The sequence below is a fragment of the Sabethes cyaneus genome, chromosome 3, assembly GCF_943734655.1.
Source record: "Sabethes cyaneus chromosome 3, idSabCyanKW18_F2, whole genome shotgun sequence".
Taxonomy (NCBI): domain Eukaryota; kingdom Metazoa; phylum Arthropoda; class Insecta; order Diptera; family Culicidae; genus Sabethes; species Sabethes cyaneus.
Window position 1 is genome coordinate 7,199,181 of NC_071355.1, and position 27,963 is coordinate 7,227,143.

The 27,963-nt window shown below is 38.8% G+C and overlaps 1 long non-coding RNA gene across 1 annotated transcript in view; it reads left to right on the forward strand.

The window, feature by feature from the left end:
* The window catches only part of LOC128743149 (uncharacterized), a 30,489-nt gene extending 13,140 nt beyond the window's left edge, over positions 1–17,349 (forward strand). Inside the window, exon 4 of the long non-coding RNA XR_008412286.1 lies at positions 1–17,349. This exon is cut by the window's left edge and continues 12,152 nt beyond it. This is a non-coding gene — a long non-coding RNA (uncharacterized LOC128743149).
* Positions 17,350–27,963: the final 10,614 nt, after the last annotated feature.

Genomic DNA, 27,963 nt, shown 5'->3' on the forward strand with positions numbered 1-27,963 from the left:
TGCTGTCCCTTTATTTGAGTCCACGTACTCACATTTACGTTCTCTTTTTGCAAGATCGACATCAGCCCCAAGTTGCGATAGATCGATCAGGAAAACTTCGGGACAAATGAACGGATCAGTTTTCGGCGGCCCATGTCCGTCCTGCTTCACATTGCAGTGTTGTGTTTCCCTCAGAATTCACGTAACCCCATTTACACCGTATTTTTTGCAAGATCGACACCTGTCCCAACTTGTCATGGGTCGATCAAGTAAACTTCGGGTCGAACAAACGGATCAGCTTCCCGCCGTCTGTGTCCACATTGCTTCACTTTGCAACGCTGTGTATCCATTTAAGTCCATGTAACCTGTCCATATAACATCCCGATAGTACCAACTCGGGGAGCCTGAATACGGGACAGTTTATATGAGACAGGTACCCTGAAACGCTTGGGGAGGTTACCTTTGTCTCGAACCATATAAGCAAACCACATGTCTGCTGTTCACGATTGTCCGGGTCCGCTAGCGATCGCGAGCAATCAGCAAGGAAAGAATCTAATTCCACGGGAATTTCTTCCTCGTCATTACGCGAAGTCTACTTGGGTTCTTGAATTGGGCCTCGAACTCTGCTCGAGTTTGAACTGCGTCCAACGTTCCAACGTATTGCCTCGATCTTATGAACGAAGCCATCCTGCCAAACTGGTGGAAAACCCACTGGCCCTGATAGTACATGTCTTAGGGAGAAAGCTCCCTAGAAATGAGTCGAATTTCTGCGCTAGTGTGGTTCTGTAGTGTGCCCGCAGTTCGCTACGGATCCGATTTGGACTAAACAATAAAAGGAGCAACCCCAACCTCTCATTCCGGTGGAGCCCGGGGGTGTCTACGATCTCCGAAAGTCGATGGGTTGCGTCTTCGCTTGTCAACAAGGTTTGAGGAATGACTACCAGATAATCTCGCGTGGCTGTTTACAAACCTTATCCGGCCTTATTATCAGATAGTCGTTCACCAAACTTACCGCTTGATACAAAGCACAATCATTGTTTCACCGCATACCTCTTGCGTTCCCATGTTCCGCCAAAATGCGGTAAGCTCTCGTAACTCAATCATCTGTTATTTGATTCTATCTAAATACGTCTTTACCTTCGGCATTCTAACGGGTTCTTGGCGTCAATTTGGATACCGAGAATCAATGTCTTTTTGAATCGTAATAGCGCCCTAATCAGCGCGCGAACATCTGACGTTGAAAACGGCCTTTTCTTACCACGGTATATCAAATGCAAACAAATCGCCTGCCCTGCATTGGCTAAGGAGCGAACAAAAATTGTTGAATCATTTCGTTCGTTCGTTCGGTATTATAACATGCTCGTGCAGCTCGGGCCTTTTTTTTTGTTCTTCCACAACAGCTCAACGTGTACATATCGTGGGCTACGGATTACGAATTTGTATTTCTAACAATGTTGTTCTTAACATGCTACCGAAACACGTTATATGAAAATGAATATGTTAAAACACTGTAAGCTGCTGTGCGTTGTTTGCGCGTTATTTTTTTTGCGTTTTCGCAAGATTTTTCAACTCGCGTAAATGTTTTGTATTAGGAATGATATGTTTCGTTTAGTTTTTTGATGGGAGTGGTTCTATGGTAATTACCTCTTTAATGGACCGTGTAGACTTATTTCGTGGTTACTTGTGATAACGAAATGAATAGAAGCTAGCCAAAGTAAAGATATACTTGCAGATTATTATTAAGGATCCGATGGGGGATCTCTCTCTGGTGTCCGGGGTGTCTGCGTGCAGATCCCAGATCAAATCGATAACTCTGCTTTCTTTATTAATTCAAACTTGCCTTTTTATACATACTTATTTCTTAGTCAGCATAATCGTCTAAATATCAATACTCGATATCGTAAAAATAAAACATCGTCAATTGCTCGTTGAAATATAGCAGGAGCATTTTTAAGTGCTAACAACATACGTGTTAATTCGTATTTGCCGTTATTAATCGTAAAAGCAGTGTTTTCGATGGAACTCTCTTTCATTTTTATCTGGTGCACACTCGACTACGGTATTGCTATTCAATTATGATTCGGGTATATGAAATGCTTTTTCATGTTCGTTTAGCACTTCAAGTAACTGTGTTTTTACAGATCTTTCTAAAGGTCAAAGATTCCTTCGACATCGGTCATCCAACATATTAAATCTGCTGGCTCTCCATCGAACCACTTCTTATATTAAAACACTCTTTAATTAAAACACCTTTATATGAAATTAATTTAAACACTTTCATATGAAATTTATATGAAATTATATGATTATTATTAGAAAAAAATGTAACTTACATAAAATAAAAGGACCGTGTCCTGGGTCCGGCCGGCATAATATGAAACCGCCAAACCGGTCTTCGTGGTTGGCTGTCCGTCAAGTTGGGAGAAAGGCACTTTCGGTGGTTCCGGTTTGCTTGGCTGGATGCCTTTGGTGTTTGAATCGAACATCCAATCACCACTAGATGATCTATATAAATATAAGCATGTTCAGGTGCTAATCCTATGGCGTCATTGCTATGGTCATCATACGTTGAAAACTGTTCGGACTGTTATATTTAATCCGAATCATCCGAATGGTAATCGAGTAAATTGATAATGACCCGAGTTGAAGTTGAGTTGAAAATGCAGTATTTTTCTTAGAGTTTTCCGTCCAAGGGAATTTGATGGAAATCAGACATGAGGTCTGGAGTTGTGAAATATTTAGCTCTATCAAGCTGATCCAAAATAAAATCTATTCTCGGTAGAGGAAACTTATCCGAAATAATTTATTTTATTTAACTGGCGAAAATCAACAATTAGTCGCTTTTCTTGTTGGTTTTTGTTGATTTCTTAGGAACCAATTAAGGTAGTTAATTATTTCTATTTATTATTGAGATTTTCAAAATTTGGCGTGTTTCGATTATTATTTCTGAAATTTCCGCCACTACCAAATTGTGGGGCATATCTAAAATTGTCATTATGATATGTCATATTGTTGAAATTTCCTCGTCTCGTTCCTCGTCCTCGTCGTCTGTTATTACATTACATTTTGTACTTGGTATTTTTTCTGTCAGTGTCTCACAAGTCGAATTATAGTCATGTATTGTTCTTTCCAGGGCCCTATCCCCATTTTGTAATTCCCCTACCGGGAATCTTACCTTCAGCGTGTACGATCCCATTCTAATAAGCGGGTCGTCCAATTTTTCCATAATTAACCTCCCTGCTATTTTTGGCAAGGTCAGTACAAGGATGTTCCCTATGATCCTTCCGTTTACTCCGGCCATCATGCCAGATATCACTGCTCACCAAAATTGCTCTTAGGGGAATTTACACAGTATTGTTTTGATTAATTTTGATTGTTTTGAATGTACGAAACTGCTGTCATCAGAATGTACGAAAACACTTGTTTTCTAGTACCCTCTCCGACCTGAAGGGTCCGAAAGGTGATTAACTAAGTTCTTTATTTTCGGCAATTACAATGAGTTTTGTACTAACTCTAACTTTGTTCCTAACTCTATTCGTCCTACTCTATTGCACGCTGAGTGCCAAGCCTAATTCTATTAATTCTGGCGCGGGCGAAAACTCTCTCGCCCTTGCGCATATTTACAGAGGCTTAAGAATTTGTGCGGAGCAGCGCGGAAGCCGCTCGCGTATCCAATTCTCCACGGCCACACGGAAGCCAACGCACCTCGCGGTCGTCGTTGCCTTCCGTGGTTACAAAACACAAACGCAAAAATGTGCTGACAATTAAACCACATCGCGCCGGTAGGTTACGGTACCTAGCCGAATCTGGGTCATCGTGAAAAGCGAAAAAAAAGTCATGGTTTCGAATTTATTGTTTTCGATTTTTTTAAATCTGGTAAAGAATCTTCAAATTCTTTACTAATCTCCACGAATCGCTTTCTTACACCCTGTAGATTATTTCCTGCGTTTGGGTTTTCCTCGTCGCTATTGCTTAAATTTTCGGCAATCAAAGTCGACGATAAAATAGATTCATTAACTAATGAACCTCCCCCTGGCGAAGAACCTGAAGCAATAACTTCCCGATTTCGTAATGAAATTATTCGATCGGTCATTTAATTTAATGAACACAAATCAGCTGAATAAATAGTCCTCATAAAGAAAGAGAGAAAAAAAAACTATTTAATCCTATTCGCCGTTTCTATTCAATATCCGACGGAAAACCTTCGTCGCAAAATTCTGCGTCTAGCAAGTTTTCAAATTGCGCTTGATTTAGCTCCAACTCTACTTGAATATGATGCTCCTCGAGCTCGCGAGACCAGGTGTTTAGTTCGATTTCTCCTAATACTTTCTGGAATGCGTAATTTAGCTGGACTCTAGTAGCCTCGCAGCGAGTAATATTGCATGCTAACACGCCAGTATTACAAATTGCCTCAGCTATTTTCAATTTAGCAAAAGATTCTTCTTCACTAATAATTTGTTGGTTGCCATTAGATTGCTCCCAATCAATGGCTTTCTGATTTAAGGAAATTATACATTGACGTGCTAATTCTTCTTGAAAATTAATTGCGTCCATGTTTCCTAATCAGTAAAGTGAAAATTAGCGTCGATCAGTGCTGTTAATACCCATTAGCACAACGTTCAAACTACTGGATTATCCAACTGACATTCACGCTTGTGCAGTGAATATTAAATAAAAATAAAAAAAACCTTCTGGATTTGAAAATTAACTTTTTCCTGAAAATTAACTTTTTCCAACCGGCAGTTGTTAAATTAACCGTTGGTTACAATCTCGAACTTCTCTTGGTTGGCCCGGTTGGAGTCTAGAAGAACCTGATTAACGTTTAACGTTTGTTAGTTCTATGTCCAGCGTCTTAAGCTCTCGCTTATCCTTATAGTAGAGCAGTAGGACGGTTTTAATCTCTATCCAATCACTAACAACATTGGTTGAGTTGAGTACATCAGACGCTTCTCCCACAATTTTTCGTCTGATGGACCTTGCTAACAATTTAAATTGTATGGAATCGCGAGGCAGATTCTTGTACATTTCGTAAATGCCTTCCACCTCAGTCAGCCAACTGAATAGTTCGGTGGGTTTTCCATCGAAATTATTTAATAATTTTACGAAATCTGGAAGCCTTCCGACAACGACAAAAGTACGGACGGCTTCGGCTTGTAGCTCAGCGTTTGCCATGATGCTACCAAAATAAATATCTAGCCAGCTTTTCTTAATTTTCAGGAAGAAAAAAAAGGGATCAATGAATATGAAATTAACTGCACACTTCTTTTTTGAGCTTTTATATTAACGGATTGCACTTTTGTAATAAAAATTAAAAATTCACTTTTTTGATAAAAATAATATTCACTTTTCTGTTAAAAATAAAAATGTAAACTTAGAGTTCACTTTTGCCAGCTAATCTGGACTTTTTCTATTTTTCACTTAGAGAAAGAAAAATTACTTAAAGTAAGTAAGCCAGCATCTTCTCGATCTGGACTTCGTAGATCAGTACGTGTCCTCGCTTGTTGTGGGGGATCAGTCGTACCCTTATTTTTTATGGCCCCTAGCTTGGCCTTGATGTTATCCGAGCTCAATTTTGAGGCGCATTGGGCTTTTAGTTGCGCCAGTGTTTGTTCCAGGGTATGCGCCCCTGGTATGACTTCTGGCGGGCGGTGCCCGTCAACAATCTGGTTCTTATGAATTTCAGAACGGTTTCTTTTCCGGCTTCCTTCTGTGCCTCGCTTGCGTCGGCATATTCTTCATCGAGGGTGTCATTGAACAATGCCACCGCATCGAGAAAAGCGTTTAAGTTATCCGGGTTGCCGTCATAGTGTGAACTTTTACAATGTTCTCAAAACGAACGTATAGTTCGCCTTTGTGGTAGAATGTTATCGGGACACGTATTGTGCCCTTCTTATTTCCGAAAGTAAATTTTCCAGGGATAATTTTCCTATCCCTTTTTAAGGCATTGTACCAAGCTTGAAAATAAGCAAGGTCATCCTCAAAACTTTCCCATTCAGTGCTCATTATTTTATTTGAGAAAGCAAGAATGTTTTTTCTTTTGTTTTTTTATAACTCTCACTTCACTGCAATTCACTGTGTTTTGCCCATCACTGTTCAGTGTATTGTCTTCATGACACCAGTTCAAATAATTTTGGTAGTTTACGTCCTGTCACGGTCGCCATCTAACATAATTATAACACGGTCTGCCATCTAACATGATTATAACACTCTCTGCACTCGCGGTTATCTTTGTGCGCAACGAGGCGGACTACTCGCGACAGATTCCTGCCAGCAGGGCCTAAGCACTCCAATGACAGCCCATGGGTCCGAAAGGCCTAGGGGGTCATTGGAAGCGGAATGTCATCTATTAGCACAGCCCGTAGGTCCGGAAGGCCAAGGGGGCGCAATAAGAACTTCCTAGCTTAACGGTGGATAGGAATCAATTCTCCTCATTTATTCAAAGACTGTTCTATTTATACTCGAATTGTGACATCGTCACAAATCGATATTTTGGAATCGATACTTGGTGGTTTACAATGTTTCTTAATGTTAAAACGAGATAGACTACCGAGACAGCAGGTATCGAAAAAAAAGGTTCTATATATTTAATTGTTCAATTGCGCTTTGTACGTAATGCTTGTAATGTGACCCTTGCCGAACACAGTTCGATGCCGGACCACCAGCAGCGTGGTCAGCATAAAATGTGCAGCCGATCGACGGTGCTGGTGCTTGTGCATCGCGGCGGACGGAAGAGTTTGGCTATGTTCTTATGACTCATTTCTTACTGTTTGTTTACTGTTTAAATGATGATCAATTTGGATGGCGTACGTATAGTACAGAGCTATTGTGTGTGAAAATTGAGTATTCGATTGCTGTGTGAAATGCTTCATTCTTCCAAGGGGGAGATAGTGAAGCATTTACAGCAAAGTCGTCTGTGCAGTTTGTAAAAAGTAAGTCCAAATAAGCATTTTGACTATTTTTGACTGCATTTATTTGATGCAGGCCAAATTGTGAAATTTTGTCAAAAATGTAATGCAATGTTTCATTTTCGCCTACTACTGGAGGCAAAATGGATTCATTGTCAATGTCTACAATGAAGTCCACATTGCGCTCATTGAAGTCGCCGTAAATATGTAGTTTTACTTCGGGTTCCATATTTGAAATAATGTTTTGAATGTTTATTAGCATGTTCGGGAGGAAAGTACACGGCTGAAAAAATGTGCACTTCGCCGTATATGGTTGCTTTGGCCCATATATTTTCAAATTCGATGTGCTTTCTAGTAATTATTTCTTCCGAAGTAAAGTCAGAGTTTATAGCTATGAGGACACCTCCTCCAGATTTTTTCTGACTTAGAGACAAATTACGGTCGTGCCGGAATACGTTAAATAGATTTTCCAAAAATTTCTTCGCTTTTTACGCTTTCGTCCCAGCAACTTTCGGTTCTGAGAATGACTTTGAAAGAAGATGATATTACATTTTGATGAATTTCCTTCATTTTGGCTGGACTTTTCATGCGGTTGAAATTCTGGCAATACACAAGAATTTCAGCCACATTCTGTTTTAGTGCAGAAGAAGTTTTTGGAAAATAATTACTACTTACATTTACGTTTACTAGCTCCAAAGAGCGCGTCGATAAAATTTCTTCTTCATTAGACTGGGCGTCGTCGTTTGGTGATTCAAATTCTTCCGTGTTGTGCGTCAATTGTAGAGAAAATTCGCGTTGTAAGATTTACGTGACGGTACAACGCTTGTCGAAAATTTATTGTTACTTTCGCGCAATTGCTGAAGGCGGTGAGTTCGTTCGCTCACTAAAAATTGTCTGTACGACTGCAAGTCAGTTTCTGTTTCCGGCGGTAAAAGTCCATATTCCTGGCAGACTTCTAGAAAGATGCGCTTTAGATGTTCGGGAGACGTCGGGAGTCCTTCGGATGCCAAAAGCATTCGAATGCTGGTTGATGTTAGTCCTTCTATACAGACTGACGGCTGCTGCTGTAGATATTATTACTGACATTGCGGTGTTCGCTATTGTTCTGAGTGTAGTCGTTATTATTGTGATGATTGTGACTGCTTTTTTGGACATATTTGTTGCAACTTCGCTAGGAATGCCTTCTCTAACGTATGTTTGCTGCAATTTTTCTGTTAAAGCTTCAACTTGTTTGAAGTCTTCGTTAGTCTTTATTTTTAAGTTTTTCAGATTGGCTGAGGCCAAATCTGAAGTGCTTTTGTCTGTGCAGTGGGTTTTGAGTTTTTCGATAATTTCGTCGAATTCTTGTAGTGGACCAGCAAACAGATTTCTAGCTTTTCCACTCAATTTTGTCATAATTAGTTGCAATGCAGATTCTTTATTCTCTGGTGGTATTAAAGATTTTACTAAATTTAATGCATCTATAAATGCATTGAGAGTTTCGGGTTGGCCATTGTATGCCGGAATTAATCCCGATAATTCTGAAGCGGTTTCTATGGATAATGCCATTTTGCTTGGAATTATGTTTTCTTTTAAATTAACAGTTGCGTCTTTTTGGATGTTAGAATCACTTTTTGCTCTTAGTAATGAGTCTTCGTGATTTGGATTTACTTGTAAAAATCTAGGTTTTGAATAACTTGTTCCCGGATCACTATCGTAATCTTTCTGGGTAATTTTTGTGTTATTTAGAATTTTAATACACTTTTCGTATATTGTTTTTAAATTGACATAATTGTCTACTATCTTATTCCAATTATCAGTTGATAATCTGAATTTAACTGTTTTTAGTATAGTTCTGTATTCTAAAAAATATTCCTCTAGTAATGTTCTTTTTGTTTCAATTCCGTGTAAAGTTCTTGATCGAGTCTTACTTTTTTCTAAATTGAAATATTCTCTTTTGATCAAATTTTCGATGATTTTCAATCTATCCATCAATACGGAATGAACATTCTAGTATATATTGTATATGTATGTTGCTATATTGTATACGATGATCGTTTTCCAGCTATTGTATAAGAACGTTGTTTTACAATGTTCATTTCACTCGTGGGGCGGACTTATCGCGGCTGTTGCACACGCGGGGCGGACTTATCGCGACTGTCGTAAACGCGTCAGATTCCTGCCAGCAGGGCCGAAGCTCTCTAATGACAGCCCATGGGTCCGAAAGGCCTAGGGGGTCACTAGAAGCGGAATGTCATCTATTAGCGCAGCCCTTAGGTCCGGATGGCCAAGGGGGCGCAATAAAAACTTCCAAGCTTAAAGATGGATAGGAATCAATTCCATTCGTTTATTCAAAAACTGTCCTATTTATACTCGAATTGTGGCGATGGTGACATCGTCACAAATCGATATTTTGGAATCGATACTTGTTGTTTTATAATGTTTCCTAATGTTAAAACAAGATAGACTACCGAGACAGCGGGTGTCGAAAAAAGGTTCTATATATTTAATTGTTCAATTGCACTATGTACGTAATGCTTGTAATGTGACCTTTTATCAATGGTAACAGTTGATAGAGCAATTTGTCTCCTAATTTCGTAGTTTGTGAAGACGTAATGGCCGGATGTGGTGAAAAATGCAGTATACTACCTAGACTCTGTATCTAATGGAATTTGATGGAACCCAGCCTTCAAATCCAGGGTGCTAAAATACTTATCACACGTCCTAATTGGTCCAGGATCGCATCTATTCTTGGAAGTGGAAATCTGTCAGCAATTTTTTTATTTAGCTACCTGTATTTAAGCAAATTCTAACATTTGACTTCCACTTTGATTCAATTGATGCTCTTGTGCAACAATTATTTTATTTTTCTTCATTATTCTCATTTTTAAAGCGCTATAATTCGTACTCTTTGTTTGGAAGTATTCCTTTATCAGTCCCTTTATGTCCCAAAAAAGTAAAGTAATATAATCTCTTGTTTATAAAAATTGTTGGTTTCTATCTTGTCATTAGGTAAGCACAATATATCTTCAAAATCTGTTAAGAGCTTGTAAAATTTATTTTTGATGTAATCTGGAAAATTTGTGGTTCCTATTTCCGTCAAATTGTGTTGTTGTCTAACAGTTGGGTTTGAATTTTGTCGTATATTAAGTGTTGTGTAGTTTGATAATGGTTCTATGACTGGGTTGAAATTAGAGATAAATACTGGTCTTTCTGTTGTGTTTATGAACTTAACAAAAGGTGAGTTGGCTGATATAATTGAATTTCCGCAAAATATACCTGGTAAAATTTCTTTTGAATGTATGACCATGTCCTCGTTTATTCTGAGGTTTGGTACTCTTTTAATTATTTCACATCTACTGGGAAGCATAAATCCATTGTTCAGGTTGTCCTCTATTGGAACTGAAATTAATTGTCCTTGGAGGCAAAAATTTAATAACCATGATTCATAATCGATCACGCATTTGTACCTTCTCAAGAAATCTCTCCCTAAAATGCCGTCTGTGACTAAAATTGAAATATCGGCTCCACAGTCGATAATTAGACTGCATTGCCTGTTGGTTATTTGAATACCAACTAAAATAAAATTTGAAGCATTTAAGTTAATGTTCAGCAGTGGGTATTTTACTGCTGGGTTACTCCTAAAAAATTTGGTTGTTGAAACATATTAGGATTTGTATATGCCATTGGTTGTACTTGAGTAATTTGTTATGCTTGAGCTTGTGGTTGATTCTGTCCCATTGTCTGTGACTACTCGCTGGCTTGCATCACTGTTCCTTCATTAGCGAGGAAAATTTGATCCCTTTGGCCAGGGAATCTAGGGTTTCCCCTAAATTGTCTGTTACCTCGTTGGCTATAATTTCTATAATTATTGGTGTAATTATTATTATAGTTATTGTTATAATTTCTTGGTTGATAATTGTTTCGATTATCAGAAAATCTTGGGCGATTATAATTAAATCTGCCTCTCTAATTGAAGCGATTATTACTAAAGTTTCTAGAATTATTATTGTTATTGTAGTTATTCCTATAATTATTTCTATTAAAATTGTTATTATTGTTAACAGATGATCTAAAAATAGATGCATTTGTTGAGTCATTATTATTTTCATTCATGCTTCGGAGAGGTTGTCGAATTTTCCGACTTTAAGCATCATCTTAGTATCTTCTTTTCTTGAAGCTTTAATGAGAGCTTGAACTCCTGCTTTCTTAGACATGGTTTTGGCTGTTTGGTCTGGAGTTTCGTCGCGAATATATGCTTGCGTTAATTTGCTGCATAGTTCGTCGATATCTTTTGTTGTTTCATTAAGGTCATTTTTATTCTTTAAGTTCTTTAGTTTAGATAAAGTCAAATCTGTGCTGGTTTTATCGACACAGTTTTGCTTTATTTTGTTTGTAATAATCTCGAAATTTTCAGGCGTCTCAGAGAATAATTCTCTGGCTTTTCCTGTTAATTTGGATAGAATTAGTTGAATTGCAGCGTTGTGCTGCTTTGCTGGCACAATCTGCTGTATTAAACTTACTGCATCAACGAATGATTTTTGCCCTGTTGGTTCTCCACCATAGGTTGGTATCAACAAAGATAACTTTGCTGCTGTTTTTATATCTAGCGCGATGTTATTTTTGAAAAGTCTCCTTAATAATATAATAATTTTTACCAATAGCTTAAATGATATTGGTTTAATAATATTTTTACTACTTAATTTTAGATCAACTCTCGTTCTGATTGAGTCGTTAGTTGATTTTGCTGTATGCATGTAAAAGTTAAATTGGGAATTGGTAAGTTCGCTTTGATTCTCTAATAATGTGTCGTTAATTGTTTTGTAAATAAAGTCTGATTCCTTTCTTTTTGTTAGTAATGTTCCATATTTCGTACACCTATTCAACGATTTACAAATAGAGACTAAAAGTTCAATTTTAAAATCCAATTCTTTCATAATACATTATAAAGTGAGACCCTTAATATTCATATTCATAATATACAATTTGTTTATAATCATAGGTTCTTAACTTATCTCTCTTGAGTGCTTCTGCTGGTGGCCTCTGTTAGCACGTTCGATAGTGACACCGCTCGCTGGATGTCCGTAAGCGCTCGTATCGGATGATTCCTCGGTAAATGTAATATGCTGCTCCAAGAGCTACTGCTCCCACGGCCAGATATGCCAATATCTGCGTCGCACTTGCCGTCTTATCTAAGTGTGCTGTTTGTTGGACGTTTGCGTTGATGATCCTAATTACGTCTTCGTGTACTGCTGGTTTTTCTTTTGTCTCCTGGTTTCCCATTGCGAAATTTTTTTTTGTCTTTTTCACTGTTTACCTCTTCCGTGGGCGAGGTAGTTGCCCTTCTTCTCTTTCCATTAAAACATTAAAAGTCTTCGTCACTATTTGTTCATACCACCGTGTTCGTTAGGATGTTTTTTTTTGAACAATTAACTTTTCAGAGAGTTAATTTTTCCGAGAGTCAACTGTATTTAACTTGTGGTCTCTCTGTAAGCTATCAGCAGGCGATTTTTTTTTCTGAAATCGCGTTCACTTCACTTGGTCCATTCCAACTGTCTGTTTTATTTTTTCCTTTAGCACTTGACGCTTCTTGAGTACTTGAGCGCCATGACGTAGATTATTTCTAGTTAAGTAGTGGTAACTACACATTTGTTAAGGAAAACAAAGGTTACTATAATTTTCATAATTTTGTCGAAAAATAACTGCTTTAATATACGAACGCTACTACTCTTCCTTCTACATTCAATTCTAACGCCTCCTCGTGCGTCAATATTCCTTTAGATGTTGTTATAAATAATATGGCTGTAATGGATTTTGATACTGCGCGCATCAATTGCACTATATCTTTAGCTCTTACATTAAAATTGTCCACAGTTTCGATATACTGTAGAACTTTATTTTTGATCGCATAATGACTACCTCTTTTACTCAATATTGCAATCATCTGTCGGTTTTCTAAGATTTCCAGAACACTCTTTTCCACTGAATTTCTAACCTGCAATGTTATCGCTGGACTCTCTACCTTTTGACCAATTATCCGACGCAAATCGTCAGCCAATAAATTAGCCATAATTAATTGAATAATTTAGATTCTGTTGTTAAAAAAAAGTCGTTTAACTATAAATTATAGGTAATACTCTGGATTGGTTAGAGTACTCTTGATATCAGCACTGATGTTCAATCTTCGTTTGAACATGATGAATATGATATCATAAATGAGTTTAATTGATAGTAAAAAGTTATTTTAAGCTGTATGTATCGTGCCACTGTCAATAGGTCGCCATATCGTAGATCCGACAACCACGATCTACCTTTACACTTGGCCGCTCTAATGGTGGCGTTACACCAAATCAAAAGGATTTAATATCGTACGGACAACTTAGCAGGCTGATTAGAAGAACAGTGGAATGGATTTCTTTTCTGGTGTCCGAGGGGGGTGTCTGCGTACAGATCCCAGATCAAAGTAAGAACTGTCCACTGCGGACTGTTCAAAGTTACTGCTCGCTTTAATAGTTCAAACTTGCCCTTTTATACATGATTATTGCTTACTTGCACAAATCGATCAAGCGTCGATTTGTGTGCGCGCCTTCGGACTCTGTTTACTAACAGCGCGTGAATCGTTCCGTTTTGTTTTTGTTTTACTTAAGGCAATCGTACGCTATCGTATGCTATCGTATGCTATCGTACGCTATCGTACGCTTTCGTACGGAACTATTTGCTCTACCTAGTTGGTCTAAAATATCGTCTATGCGTGGCAAGGGAAACTTGTCCGCCAAAAACTTTTTGTTTAGTTGTCTAAAATCTACAACTAGACGCCATTTTTTTGTTTTATCCGTTGATTTCTTAAGTACGAGTAGGATCGGAGAATTATATCGAGGATTTTGTTTTAACTTACAAGATTCGGGATCGCTATCATAATCCCTTTGTGAAACCGTAGTGTTGTCTAATTTTTTAAATACATTTTTCGTATGCTGTTCTTAAGACAGCATACCTTTTAACTGTCTCATTCCAAGTAGCAGTTTTTAATCGGAATTCAAAAGATTTTAATAAACGTCTATATTCTGAGAAATATTCCTGTAAATGGGATAGAACTCCTATAGTAAAATTTAAAATATCTTCTCTGCAATATCCATGCCCGATGGGCCGTCTATACCGAAACTGCTTACGCTGGCTGAGCAACACACGGCTGCCCAACCACATGTACCAAATGGGTTCTAGACCCCTTGACCATTCCAGCCACCGTCGGCTTCTTTTCCTTCTTTCCCATGGTGTTGTACAAGCACATCTGACAATCACCATCCAAATGCAGCTGCCGCTCTCTGTCAACCATGTCCCAAAAATCACTGTCAGCCAAAGCCCCACGCACACTATTCCGTGGGATCTCCTTGCTGCACGAACCAACCGCAGCATGGCTCTGCACATTTTTAGCATAGTCAAAGGACCCCAAGATCGGGGGCCTCAGCCCTCTCCTCTTGAACATCTTAACAAAAAATGTTTTGATGTTTACAAACAGTGCCAGCTATTGTATTGATCGTAATTCTGCGTCTCGCCTGTGTGTTGCCAGCGGCGCGTGCCTGTCAAGTGGAATTTGATGAAATCCGGACATCAAATCTAAAGTTGTAAAAAATTTCACTCTAGCTAGTTGAACTAAAATATCATCTATGCGTGGCAAGGGAAACTTGTCCGCTAAAATCTTTTTGTTTAGTTGTCTAAAATTTACAACTAGACGCAATTTTTTTGTTTAATCCGTTGATTTCTAACCATAATTCTGGTGGAGTATCTTAAAAATTTCTATATTATCATTTTTTCTATAGATCTTCTAGTGTTAATTACCTAAATTTTTGTATTATTTCTGATTCACATATATTTTTTGTATGGTAGATGGGCCTTGTCTTCCACATCTACACTGCACTTAACCGCTCTTGTGGTGGCGTTACACCAATCGTAGGGATACGGTTTACGAGCAGACGACTTAAGCAGGCTGACTAAGAATCAGCAGTATGGATTTCTTTTTGGTGTCCGGGGTGTCTGCGCACAGATTCCAGATCAAAATAAGTGTCCACTGCGATGGTTCTATGCTACTGCTCGAGTTTATTGACGAAATCGTTCTATTTTATATATAATTATTGCTTATTCGGCATTAATCGTTTGCCTATCGTTTACGCCCAAAATGTTTAATGTTTACAAACATTGGCAGCCATAATATCGGCATTGTTTTGAACTGCGCCTCGCCTGTGTGATGCCAGCGGCACGTGCCTGTTCGGAGCTGGAGCATATGCGCACGGGCAGCGATGAGTCACATCGTCATCGCTGCGAATAGTCACGGTCGCCATAAGATAGTTTTGAGATTGCTTTGGTTTTTTTCGCTGATCGGTGTCCGGGAGGGATCGATGTGAGTGTTTTCTGGTTCATTTGTTTTTGTGTAACTTGAAATTTGTTTGTAAGTTATGATAGCGTCCGTAGCGCACTACCAACTGTTTGATTACTAAGTGGACGATTTCCTCGTTCACTGACCTGCCGCGGTCGCCATGTGACGATTACATTTGTTCTCACTTTAATTGTTTGATAGTTCACTGCAAACGGGTTGTAATAAATGATTTTTGATTGCTGGTAAAGCCAGCCAGTGCAGTACGTCTCTAGTCTAGCCTATTGTCGTCCAACAATTTGGGCATTCTTTTCATGAAGTATAGAACAAGTTCACAGAGCAATCACTGCATTTTCTATTGAAGCGACTTTGGTTGTTTAGTGATACAAACAAGACGATAAGTAAATTGTGCGAATTCAAAAACTGTTTTGTCACGGATTTGTGTTGAATCCGGTTCGAAGCTGAATATAATTCACTTAGCTTTAAACCGGGTTTACTACAACAAATTCGCTGTGAGCGAATCATATCTCGTTCCCCGTTGAGATTAGCATCTTTCTTTTAAAGATGCTTCTTGGCTGGATGAAAATAGCAGTGTGTTTTCTTTCATATTGGTTATATGTTGTTCTGTACCACAGCGTAAATCGCGCGTGTTTACGATGCAGATCCCACGTACATTTCGACAAATTGCCATAGCTGACCTAAAACAATACCAAATCAGTCCATCATCAATAGAAAACTTGATTGTAAATACACTCGAAACGTAACAATTGACCCATTCTAGGCTTTTTGGTCCAATTCTAACAGTTTGTTTCAAACTGCGATAAAATTATGCATTTTGCGTGGTTTTATCAACGTTTGTCTCGAGCTCGTTTGTCTTTGGCATATAAGGCACTTAGGTATATAAGGGATGGATGGTATGTAAATAATGGTTTTCCCATCCAATAAAATAGTAGGGTACATTAATGACTAGTAATAGCTAACAGATGAATCTTTTTCGGTTTAATTTCACTGCCGGTGCGACTTGCAGGCTAGATCAATGCTAATTAAAAAGCCAATATCATCCCTGTTGACACAGTTATGTAGGGGATGACTGCTAAATTATAAGAAGATTACTGCTTAATATTAGGTAACACAAGTTTTGGCAATTATTAATTTGATTGCGTTTATAAAACTTTATTGGCACTCAGCGAAAAAAAAATGTAAAAAATTAACCGATGAGTGGAAATTATTTTCTAACTAATCGGAAAGCTTATAAGGCGATGTTTTAAATTAAATCCTACAACGATTACACTGTGGTGTAATGCGTTGTATATTGGTTGTATATTGTAATTCAATGCAAAAGATTAGACAACCTAAGTGTAGATAGTTCATGAATTGTAAATATGACTTTGTTAATCAAAGTTTTACCATCGGCGAATATATATTGTAATAATATAAGAAAACGAACGTGCATTTCACAGGCACGACTTTAAGGCGCACCCATCAGCGATAAAAAAAGATAGGAAGTAAGAATGTAGTGGGTTTAAATTCACTACCTCATAAATTGTACATTTTAAAGCAAACTGACTGTAAAAACTTTGCATTTTGACCAAAATTGTCCAGGATAACTTTACCACTAAATCCCATAAGTCCCATAGCGCTCACACCGCTTTATAGGGAGGGGTTGGGTGGTAAATAGTACTTAAGATTAGGTAACAGGAGTAAATTATAAAAAAAAAATTGTAAATAAATTTGCATCTCGACTACGACTTGCAAACTTCAATTGATTCATTGTAGAGCGAAAATCCCAAAAATCCCATAGCGATTATAGCTATATAATCGCTGCTATATAGGGAATGGGTTGTAAATAGTAGACAAGTAAGTTAATAATAACAATAGTTTAATGATAGGGTAAAGCTAATGATGTTTTGTTAGGGGCCTCAACAAAGGAACTTGTAACAAAAAAATCAAATTTGCTCTTCGAATATTTTTCTACAAAATAGAAACAGAAAATTCACCAACAGAACACACTACCGAATTTGTTTTACCAACACCCCTGACAATTTGTACAATTCATCATGAAAAATCTAGTAATCCAGTCGCTATAAAGTAGAATTAAAACAACGTCGTGAAACACTGACGCTAAACGAAAGTTTTTCTTTACTAATACTATTTGCTAAAACTACCGAATGCCTTTGTACCTACAAGCATACAAACATACTCTTCGTAGCTGGAAAATGTATTTCAACACATTTTGTTATTACACTGCGTACGAGCGTAAAGCAGCTCTATCAGGTAAGTTTTCAATGCAAAACATATTATTTATACTTTTTCTAAAGTTTGTTTTCCGGTGAATACAGTGTAAGTATAATCATAAGTTAACTTTTGTTTTTAGTAACCCAACGATAAATTTGCTGCTTTTATTTTTAAGAACTTAGCTCCATTGTGCTCCAGCTGTGGGCTACGTGTCGCCAATTCGTTGAGCATCTCGACACACGCAATTCGCCCCCTTAATCTAAAATGGTCAAAAGCTAGTCATTGCTTACTATAATGAAAATAAAAAAAAAACTTTTTTGTGATAGGAAATATAGACATAATTTCTTCAGCAAAGTTGTAAATAATGTAAAAACAAACAACTTTGCTGAAGAAAAGAAATTTACGAGCCTATGAGGTAAAATGGGGCAAGTGGATTTATGAAATCAATACTTCATCTTGAAGCTTAAGTCGAGTACTATAAACTTGTATGGGTTCCGCTTGTCCTCAACCACCAAAATTAGAGAAAGGCAAGCATACGTTTTATATGTTTTGCTTTCGCTATAGGCCCGATACACGTCCTTTCTTTTGTGTTAGTAAATAGACACCTGGTTTCTTCGGCAAAGTTATAGAAAATATAAAGGCAAAAAAACATTGCTAAATAAATGACATTTCTATCTCAATCGAGTGTAGAGCTATAGAGCACTTTCTTTGGAAATTCTTTAAAAATTAGTTTTCCATTCTCAGCATATGTTGGTTGCATTTTACAAGAATATATAGTTCTAGGCGATTATTGAACGACTCAAAATAGACGTTTTTGCAGAAGATTGTAAATCTATAGGACCTTGCCTTACAAAGTTATCGCTTTTGGGTCGCAAAGTCAAAGAAAAATAAAACTTAAATAAGCGATAACTTTGTGAGAAAGGGTCCTATAGATTTGCAATCTTTTGCAAAGCATGTGTTTTGAGTCCTTCAATAAACGCCTAGAACCATATACTCCTGTAATGCAACCAACATATGCTAAATATGAAAAACTTATTTTTAAAGAATTTCCAAAAAAATGCTCTATAGCTCTGCACTCGATAGAGATAGAAATGTCATTTTTTTAGCAAAGTTGTTTGCTTTTGTATTTTTTACAACTTTGCCGAAGAAACCATGTGTCTATCTACTAACACACCGTTGCCGTACTCTCATTTGGGCGGTTGGGGACAAGTGGAACCTATACAAGTTTATATTATTCGACTTGAGCTTTAAGATGAAGTGCTGATTTCATAAATTCACTTGCCCCATTTTACCCTATAGGCTCGTGAAGCTATGGAAATTTAAAGCTTGAATATGCGATAACTTAGCAAGTAAAGGTTCAAGAGATTTTCGGTCTTCTACAAAAACGCGTATTTTGAGTGTTTCGATAATTGCCTAGAACATTATATTCTTGTAAAACGCAACTAAGAAAAGCTAAGTATGAAAAACCAATTTTTAAAGCAGTTTTAAAGAATATATGCCCTACAGTTCAGCGCTCGATAAAGATAGAAATTTCATTTCTTCAGCAAAGTTACTTCTTTTTACATTATTTACAACTTTATCAAAGCAACTATGTCTATATTTCCTAACACAAAAAAGTTATTTTTTTAACATAAGAAACTAGGAAAAAAGTTCCACTTTTCGCCCTTTTGGACATCTGTGCGATGGGGTTCTTGAAGAGAACTGAAGTCAAGGCACAGCCGTCCCGAGCCTGCAACTCGTGGTTCAGACTGTCCGTGGAAGAGACCATGGCTTTCTCTGGAACCTTTTTCTACCATATATTTGTGTTTCGACGCAGTCTGGCGTAGATTGCCTTCATTGTCCAAGGTGTTTAAGGTTTCTAGTAATGATGTCAGTGTTGGTTGCGAAGGCTAGGCGATTAGCCTTCGTTAGGAGATAGCTGTTCGCGCTCGACTGTATCATGTGCTGCTCTAAAATCCACGCAATATGATGCGTGTGGGCACGTTTTACTCCCGTCATTTCTGGTGGATCTGTTGGAGAGTGAAGATTTGATCCGTTTTAGTACAGTCCTCCAAGAAGCTAGCCTGATACTGCCCTACGAAATCTCTTGCTATTGAGGTTAGATGACGTAACAAAATTTGTCGCCCTTTTTGTAGCTGGGACAAACCACACTTTCCATATACTTTTCTGGTAGTGTTTGCTCCCCCCAAATCTTTGAAATTATCCAGTGAGGGGCCATTGCCAGTGGTTCCTTAGTATTTTTGTTGAGTTCTGCCGGGAGTCGGTCCTTTCCGGTGGCTCAATTAATCTTTAGTTGAGCGATTTCCTGCCGGATCTCTTTGAGATCGCGAGCTACCAGCGGAGCTTAATTTTGTGGCTGGGAAAAACCACTTTGAGTAGAATGAATTATTCATTCTCAAAGCGGCATAAAAACATAGCATCTTTCAACAGCCCAAATTACAGAATATGAAATAATTACAAAATACAGAAAAACAACATAAATTAGCAGTATAGCCTAGCATAGTTTGACCGCCCGTGAGTTGTCCGCGATCAACTAAGATTGCACAAAGAACCATCGGAATGATGCTTGGGAGTAGCAGATCATTCTCAGTGTGCAACTTCTGGTGATCTAATTCTACGTGATGATCAATAGCAAAGCTGGTTACGCCCATGCAGATCAATTTGGGAGGGAAAGGAATGTTAGTCCGACACTTGCTGCTACTAGAGACCGAGGAAACCTCTGCATCATCCACAAGTGTCCAAGGAAGGAGTTGTTAGTAGAAAGGAACTGATCTGGATCCACCGAGGCAGGTGGTAGCGATCACTGTCATTTCCTCCTATCAATACTAATATGAAGACATATAGTGCCCTGCACGCGTAATAACAACATAAATTACAGAAAAAAACTGTCAAAAAGTAAAATCATGTCGACTATTGTAAATAGCAGCCACATGCCGGACTTGCTCATCCGGACCATAATTGGTACGGCGTGTTCTACTCGCAGAAGCTCTTGTTATCGTTGAGATCGGGAAGGGCAATGCAACCGAAGCGAAGAAAGTATAGTTGTACACAGTTATACACTCCTGCTAGAATTTTATGAGCCATCGCGGTTATGATGTCTTTCCGTCGTTGCTCCAGTGAAGTGACACCGATCAACAAGCAAAGGTCCTTATAAGGTGGAAAATTGTCCGCATTTCGCCACGGTCATGTGCGACACATACTCCAGACAAAGCGTTTTTGGATGCTCTCCATCCGCCTAGACCAAAATTCAAATTACGGAGTCCATATAACACAGCTTGTTTCAAGTATAGATCGCACCCGTGAGCAGTAAAGTGTACGCAGTGTAGTTTATTTATTATCAACGACCGTAACTCAAACATGGTCCCTGTTCACCGAACGAGACACATTACGAAAATGAAACTACGTCAGGTAAGACTTAAATCATGATGACACACACATGGTTTTAGTTTGATTGTATTAATTGTATATGCCGTTGCAAACCTTTGGCGGAAGGGTCCTTAGCGGTGGTAGCGTATGTTGGTGATGTTCGAGAAAACCCGGCCATCGATGAGAATATGGTCGATTTGGTTCGAGACTCGTTACGCCGCCGGCCGGCCTCGTCCGAATGTGAGTCCTGGTGGATTGGGAAGGAATGTTAGTTCAATACTTGTTGCTATTAAAGACCGGAGAATCCTCTGCCTCTTCACAAACATTCGGGAAAGAAATTTCTGTTATTAGAAGGTAAGAGTTAAATAAAGATCCATTTAAATGAATAATGTGATTTATTGAAAACTGCGTGCGGTTTCATTAAAACGTCCGCGAAGTCTCTTAGCACCGACTAACGCTGATATTCGATTATTTCAATCGAGTACACTCAAGTTTTTTTTAAACGGGGGTTACACGGCGCGTAGATAAAACCGTTTAAAAATTAATTAATTCGAAAAATGTTGTCAAAAACCACGTTAATTCAAAAATCGTCATAAAATAAACCGTGTTAATTCAAAAATCGACGTTAAAAACCGCGTTAATTCCAAATTATCGAAAAAATCGCTCGAATATAAAAATCACTGAAAAAATCCCGTTAATTCGAATGAATTACGCGCGCGAGACTGTAATATCACCGTGAGCATCGACAACGAGAACGAATTCGAAGGTCACCCGCCCGAAACAAACAATACGAAATCTCTCAAAGAATCGAACGCATGGTGCCAAAAGCAAAAACTTTCCTTCCCCGATCATACCTCGCGGTTACCAGCTTGAAATTGGACTAGATTCATCAATTCAGTTGTTACAAAGTTCTTGTGACTGTAACTATAAGTTCCTAATTATCGCTGCTTGGGACTAGAATGGTAATATAGTATCTTGACGGAAGCTCGCAAGGTGACCGATAAGTGGAAACAGCTCTTCGACCAATGGCAACAAGCGCGGATTTCAATTCCAATTTCCAATTTCAAGTCCAACTTCAACTAATGGGCTGTAAGTCCAAAAAAGCCTTTTAAAAACATAAAATCGATTTGCCTGAAATTGCCATTTCAGTTTCGATTATAATTGTAATTATAAGATCAATTTCAAATGCGCTTTTAATTCCAATTTCAAGTCTAATCATGTCCAATTAGATCCAATATTGGATGGAAACCCATATGACGCAATTATATTTCACTCGAAGGATTACTGGTGAGATTGTTCTATTTTTGCCCAAATATACTATATATACTTAATTATTGAATAAAACTTCCTCATGATCCTTATTGCTTGCCCTACTGACACGATATCCTCTGTTTTCCTGTAACATCTATGAAGGTCGTGTGGGTTCCCTGCACTTTCAAAAGGAACATTCAAGTTCAATTTTGATTCCAATTTCAAGTTCAAGTTCAAGTCCGCTTCCAGTTCAACTTCAAATGTCAATCCAAAATCTAATCTAATGTCAAGTCAAACGTTCTGTCTAATTTCAAATCTAGCAAAGCAAATCCGTGGGCTTAAACCGTCATTAGACATTACCCTTCTTTATCGACAGACTTCGCAGCTGGCTGTTAGAGTGCAGGAAAACTACGGGGCCAGTGTAACGATCCTACTGATTCTATCTAGCAAGCACGGCCTAGCCGAAATTCGAACATACGACGACCGGCTTGTTGTACCAGCCTCGTACCTCGAAGCCAATTGGGCATTTTCATGGGTTTACCTTCACACGCACTGACGAAACTACCCATGCAGCATCAATCATAGTAACCATGGGTGTGCAGAAAAAATTTGACAGCTCTATCAGTCGAATTCTAACCGTGATAGCAAAAACAATGAAGCTACTCCCTACTCTGTTCCGGTACCCCGCCGCGTCGAAAACGGACATCGTGCGGCACTTTGTGGCCCCTCGATACGCCCGTTCCGGCAACTACAACATCTTGGCATTATTGGACAACAATCAGAGAATCGAAAGAAAGCCCGGTTCCGGACGGCCGACAACCATGAGCGACAAGAAGCTCCGAAGGATGCTGAAGCGGAAAACCGAGGGAAAAGTGGCTACATCGCTGCGTACGCTTGGCCGGGGGGTCGGTACAACCGGCCAAACTGTAAAACAGTACCTGGCGAACATGAACATACATGTCAGGAAGCGGCAGTACCGTCCACTGGTCTCGGAGCTGCGGGCAATGACGCAGCGGCAGCGGCTGAATAAGATGGTTAAGACGATTTTCCCGGCGAATCACGGCGGTGGTAATGGACGACGGGACCCATGGCAACGACTGGCAGGGCACTTCGTATTTTGCTTCCCCACAAAGAAAGTGAGCTCCGAGGTGAAGTTCACTTTGCACTCCAAGTTCCCCAAGAAGGTGCTGCTGTGGCTGACAATCAGCGCTCTTCTTTCGCTCCGGACTGGCCGTGAACGGGAAAATTTATAGTACGAAGTGCCTGTCGGAAGGCGCGTCGTTCATCAAGAAATACCATAAGGGTGAAGAGGCGGTGTTCTGGCCGTATCTGGCGTCGGCCCACTACTCGAAGCGTGTAGTAGCGTTGGACAAGATGCAGCGGCTGAACATCGAAGTCGGGGAACTCGCCAAACGTCCCCCAGCTGCGTCCCATCGAGAATTTCTTGGCAAACCTGAAGCGTAAGATCTACTCCAACAATTTTGTCGTGAAAACTGAGGGGAAATTGATAAATAAAACGAAGAAAGAACTCAAAAACATGCGTGCACGCATGTTTTCGTCCGCCACAGCGAATGTTCCGTTTAACTTCCGGAAGGCCGCTCGCAAGGACGTAGATTTTTTTTTGCAAGTAAGCCAATATCAAACTCAATTAGCTGTCTTAGTTTTTGTTATCACCATCCGAAAAAAGTTGATTTTCTATTGCCTATGTTAGTTTCAAATCAAGGCATATTGGGGCACGTCCTCCGTCTTCTCCATGAAATTTAATGTCAAAAAAATCCTCAAAGTTTAGCCCAGCATTGCGAAATTTCTACTCCTATCGTCTGATATTTTTTCGAGACGTAAGTTTATTGCGTGAAAATAGATCCACCATTCTGCCATTAGGAACTTATTTTTCTTCCAGACTAAAACATGCGTCTGAAAGGACAGTGCCCTACATTCTGTTTGAGGCTGGACACAACAGTGATTTTCGGTAGTCGGAAAAGTTCAATATTATATCAGCAATTCTGAAGAATGAATTTATAAATATGTATCTATTTGTTATTCAATTGGCTCATTTTTATATATATATTTATTGAAAATGCTACATATATTTGTTACTTCGTTTCATATCTTTTACACATGTTTTGCGTATTTAATTATATTATTTTAGATTCTATGAAGATTATCAAAATTTACTGGGGTTGTAGTGTAGTGTAGTTCCTTTTTACTCAGTCCGACGTGATTCAAAGGCTCACCGATATTTGCGAATCACAGGGCCCAGGGAAAAGTTGAGTGCGAATCCGGTTATAATTGGCTCCCATTATACCTTGCGGATTTACCCAGCATTGCTCCAATGATGATTGTTTCCTCTTTCACGTCTTGTCTTGGCCCTGTAGATACTATTAAAACTTTTGTTTCATAACTTTCTTCTACTGTTTCCTCCATCTATTGGAAAGGCTGCCGTTATAAAAAAAATCAATTAATGCCTGGCCTCAGTACAAAGGTCAAGACAACAAAATGTGAGGTTGGTCTACTGAAATTAAATTTTGCAGAAAAGTTCAACACCAGCATCTAGATTTTCTCTAATTTTGTCCCAATCGTATAGGGTAGCTTCTTCTCCCCACTGATTTGTTCCGGTTTCGGTACAATATTCCTTCTTTAGGAACCTCCTTGCTTTTTTCTTAAAATATTCGGTTGGCATATATAAACTCTTCAACTTCATGAATGTTTTCTCAGCAGCCACATCATGCGCTGCTTTATAAGACAGTGCTGCATCAGCAAGCACCGAATACTTTGTTCCAGACGTCAATTGGGATGAGGGATTAATTAGTTGGAAGAATCCAGTGCACTCTCCGTATAAATCATGAATATTTTTCAAAACTTTGACAAATTCTATTGTTTGTTTTAAAACATTTGTATGGAAATGTAACTCTGTTGGAGGTGCCATAAGAAAACTGTGTATCATACTGAAAAGAGTCAAGTTGGATTCCTTCATTATAGTTTTTATGTGAATGCATGCCTTGTCACTCCCCATCAAGACTCCCCTGTACATTGCAGCCTTAAATTTAGGGTATAACGCCAAATCAGACTGTAAAGAATTTAAATCTTCCGCAGAAAATGCTCTTAGCAACTTATTTACTCTTAATGTAGTTCCCAATGTTGCGCCGAACGCACTTAATCTTACTTTAAGATACTCTTCATGACTTCCAGCATCTTCTGTTTTTGCCTTCATTGCCATTAATAACAGTATGTATCCTAATGCTAAGAGCTCTTCGTGTGTCCATATTGTAGTACTGTTTTGAGTTGCTAAAGCTGCACTACCGCGTTTTTTATTTAATTCTGTAATTTCGTTCATAACGATTACAGCTGAATCACTATCTTGAGCATAATTAGCAAGCACAAGATGGAAAAACTGGAATGGCATCAAGAGGGTGGCAATATTTGTCAAATCAATTGGTTTGAGCTGGTGTGATTCATTTTTCAATGGGAATTTATCGATGAATGGAACCATGTCGTGCATAGTTTTGCAAACTAATTCATCACCACAAACAACCTTTTCCGCTTTGATACCTTGGAATTCCACCGTGGATGGTTGGACAGACTTGGTGCTGGTTGGTTGAGTTAAAGTCCCCACCTCAGCGACGGTTTCTGAAATGGTCACAGTGTCTCGTTGAGACCGTTTTTTCTCTAGTTTTGGGACTTTCGGTGGTTCGGCACGTTCGGAATCAGCTTGCTTGGGAGGGCATTCAGGACTCTGCTTCGTGTTATCCAAGGTGTAGTGGAATAGTCCGGTTTTGTGATCTATGTCGATCTCCTTAATGTCCTTGGGGTGCTGATCCTTCGGAAGGGACTCGATGAAGTTTAATATAAACAGCTTCAGTTCGGTGTAAAGTTCGACGTCCTGGAGGCACGCGGCGAGTTTAACGGAACGCTTGATCATTTTTACTCTTGGATCTCCTTCCTTCTCGGTGCGGTTTTCTAGAATTTTCACTAAAACACTCCGTACTTATCACAAGTCAAACTAGGACTTCTTAGCCTTGCTTTTATTGTCATCACTTCTCTTCATTTTACATTTCGTTTATCCCTCTTCCATTTGTTTTACCTACTTTCTGTTTACCTGAAAAAGATACTGAGTAGTCGGTTCATACTAGAAAACACATTTTGTCGTTTGGATCTACCTGCCACAAGGTTATATTATTTGGACCGATTTCGTGCCAACTCGACCAGACCAGGACGCTTTCAGAATCAAATGAAAACGTTTTTTCATGTTTCGTCATCTAGATTTTTCGTTTTTTGTCTCTAATTTCTTATCTTTTTTGCTATTTGATACTCTGTCGTCGTTTGGTTCCTTTTTAACATATGCCTTTCGGGGACCATTCCTACACGTCAATGATTTGTTGTGATTTTTTGGGTGGCGGTTTTGGTTACTGTTGACGGTGTTCTTTTGTCGTCATTTGTAATCCTTTTGGCATTTCTTGTCGCTGTTTTGCCCTCCTTTTATCGTTTCCTAACCTCGTTTTCCTGCATCTATTCAAAAACTTTTTTGGTATTTTTGACATTTTTTGTCACTTATTTGGATTTTTTTGTCATATTTCTGTTGTCTATTTTGTTGCTCTATCGTCGTTCTTTTATCGGCATCTTGTTTTTATTTTTTCGATACCTTTTCTGCCATTTTTTCATGGTCCTTTTGCCATATTTTTATTGTCTTTTCTTCGTTTTTATTTGACAATTTTATTGCTTTTTTGCGTGTTTGTCGCCTTTTTTGGCGCTTTTCGTCGTTATTTTGGAGTCTTTTATTAGATTTTTTCATCTATTCATCAATTTTTCATCACTTTTTCGCTTTTTTCGTAATTTTGTTTGTTTTCAAGATAAGAAAACTGTTACTACTTTTTCGTCGTTCTTTCGTTGTCCACTCAAGTCTTTTTTTACACGAGGGATACAGGGCGTGTAAAAATAAACCGTTGAAAAAACGAGTTAATTTGAATAATTTGAAAAATGTTGTAAAAAACAGCGTTAATTGAAAAATCATCGCAAAAAAACCGCGTTAATTCAAAATTAACCGAAAAAGCCACTCGAATTTAAATCGCTGAAAAAATCGTGTTAAATTGAAAAATAATGTAAAAAACCGCAGTAATTCTAAAAATGATGTAGAAAAAACCGTGTTATTTCAAAAATCATAAAAAAAACGTGTAAAAGGAGACTTGAGTGTCTTTCCGTCGTATATTTGTTGTCTTTTTTGCATGTTTTTATGAGTCATGAAATTAAATAAAAAAGAAAACTTTCTAAGTCAATTCTACTAGGGTTTTTTTCTAATTTCCGTCGTAATAAGTAACTTACTTACTTAATCAGCTCCAGGCCGTGGTTTCCTCTGCTGTACGAAGAAGTCGTCTCCATTCTACTCGGTCCATGGCCGCAATTCGCCAGCCACGTAGTCTACGTAGGGTCCGCAGGTCGCCTTCCACTTGATCGATCCATCTTGCTCGCTGCGCGCCCCGCCGTCTCGTTCCAGTCGGATCGTTATTGAGAACTTTTTTAACCGGGCAGTCGTCCGACATCCTCACGACATGCCCAGCCCATCGCAGGCGACCGATTTTTGCGGTGGCAGCGATGGGTGGTTCCCTAAGCAGCTGATGCAATTCATGGTTCATTCGCCTCCTCCACGTTCCGTCTTCCATCTGCACTCCGCCGTAGATGGTGCGCAACACCTTCCGTTCGAAAACACTAAGGGCGCGTTGGTCCTCCATGAGCATAGTCCATGTCTCATGGCCGTAAAGGACTACCGGTCTAATCAGCGTCTTGTAGATTGTTAACTTCGTGCGGTGGCGAATTTTGTTCGATCGCAGCGTCCTACGGAGTCCAAAGTAGGCACGATTTCCTGCCATAATGCGTCTTTGTATTTCTCTG